General features: G+C 41.3%; 1 non-coding gene across 1 annotated transcript; it reads right to left on the bottom strand.

Moving 5' to 3' along the window:
* Nucleotides 1-736: 736 nt before the first annotated feature.
* LOC114397824 lies at nt 737-843 on the bottom strand. Its single transcript, XR_003663442.1, has one exon. It is a non-coding gene; the product is annotated as a small nucleolar RNA R71 (small nucleolar RNA).
* Between the last annotated feature and the right edge of the window lie 1,232 nt (nt 844-2,075).

The raw sequence follows: 2,075 nt of genomic DNA, 5'->3' as shown, positions 1-2,075 counted from the left end.
TTTGAATTTTTGCTTGAAAATTTTTGTACCATCTTTTCATGATTTTAGGATGTTGCTCACAAAATTTTAAGTCATTTGGATATCATTTGAGGGTAGTTGTAGTTCAAACCTACACTGTTACTTACATAGGAAGGCAACTAGTTGTGCATGCTGAATGTAGTATATGACTAGAGGCAATCCATCTGACTTACAACCCTTTGATCCTGAGATAGATAGGACATTTCATAGATTAGTTAGGCATCATTTTGTACCTTTTGAGCATCCTGAACATTCTTAGCATTTTGTGGTTGGTAATTTTGAACATCCTAATTTTGAGCATTATAATTTTGAACATTCTGATTTTGAACATTCTGAGAACATGGCACAAACTCCACCCCATGAGAGGACTCTAAGGGAAATGGCTGCACCTGATTTCACCTACGAAAGCTTGTCCATCCAATACCCTGATGAGGATGTCCCATATGTTCTTAAAACTGGACTGATCCATTTGCTTCCAAAGTTTCATGGCCTTGCAGGTGAAGACCCACACAAGCATTTGAAAGAATTCCATATTGTCTGCTCCACCATGAAACCACCAGATGTCTAGGAGGATCACATATTTCTGAAGGCCTTTCCACATTCTTTAGAGGGAGTGCCAAAGGACTGGCTATATTACCTTGCTCCAAGGTCCATCACGAGCTGGGATGACCTCAAGAGAGTATTCTTAGAAAATTCTTTCCCTGCTTCCAAGACCACGACCATCAGAAAGGATATTTCAGGTATTAGACAACTCAGTGGAGAGAGCCTATATGAATACTGGGAGAGATTTAAGGAATTATGTGCCAGTTGCCCTCACCACCAGATTTCAGAGCAGCTTCTTCTCCAATATTTTTATGAAGGACTCAACAACATGGAGAGAAGTATGATAGATGCTGCCAGTGGTGGAGCCCTTGGAGACATGACCCCTGTTGAAGCCAGAAATTTAATTGAGAAGATGGCTTCAAACTCCAAGCAATTTAGTGCCAGAAGTGATGCTATTGTCATTAGAGGAGTTCATGAAGTAGCCACAAATTCATCCTCATCATGCGAGACTAAGAAGCTTGAAGGTAAACTAGATGCCTTGGTTAACCTGGTAACCCAACTGACCATGAATAAAAAATCTGCACCTGTCGCTAGACTCTGTGGTTTATGCTCCTCAGCCGACCACCACACAGACCTTTGCCCTTCTGTGCAACAATTTGAAGCAATTGAACATCCTGAAGCTTCTGCTGCAAACATCTACAATAGACCTCCTCAACCTCAGCAGCAAAATCAGCCACAACAGAATAATTATGACCTCTCCAGCAACAGGTACAATCTCGGATGGAGGAATCATCCCAACCTTAGATGGTCGAATCCTTCACAACAGCAGCAACAACAACAACAACCTTATTTTCAAAATGTTGCTGGCCCAAGCAGACCATACGTTCCTCCACCAATCCAGCAACAACAACAGCAACAGCCCCAGAAACAGCAAACAGTTGAGGCCCCTCCGCAACCTTCCCTTGAAGAACTTGTGAGGCAAATGACTATGCAAAACATGCAGTTTCAACAAGAGACCAGAGCCTCGATTCAGAGCTAAACTAATTAGATGGGACAATTGGCTACATAGTTAAATCAACAACAGTCCTAGAATTCTGATAGACTACCTTCTCAATCTGTCCAGAATCCCAAAAATGTGAGTGCCATTACATTGAGGTCAGGAAAGCAGTGTCAAGGACCTCAACCAGTAGCATCTTCCTCATCTGCCAATGAACCTGCCCAACCTCACTCTACTCCAGAAAAAGATGATGACAAAAATTTAAAGAGTAAGTTACCTAACAATTTCTATGCAGGTGAATCTAAAGAGAAGTAGTATATCCCTCTTCCATTCCCTCCAAGAGCTATTTACAACAAAAAAATGGAAGAGGCAGAGAAGGAGATCTTGGAAACATTTAGGAAAGTAGAGGTAAACATACCTCTGCTGGATGCAATAAAGCAAATTCCATGATATGCTAAATTCTTGAAGGAGCTGTGCACTAATAAGCGGAAGCTTAATGGAAGTGAAAGAATTAGTA

Source organism: Glycine soja, chromosome 18, assembly GCF_004193775.1.
Source record: "Glycine soja cultivar W05 chromosome 18, ASM419377v2, whole genome shotgun sequence".
NCBI lineage: Eukaryota > Viridiplantae > Streptophyta > Magnoliopsida > Fabales > Fabaceae > Glycine > Glycine soja.
This window is presented reverse-complemented; position numbering and strand designations above follow the sequence as displayed.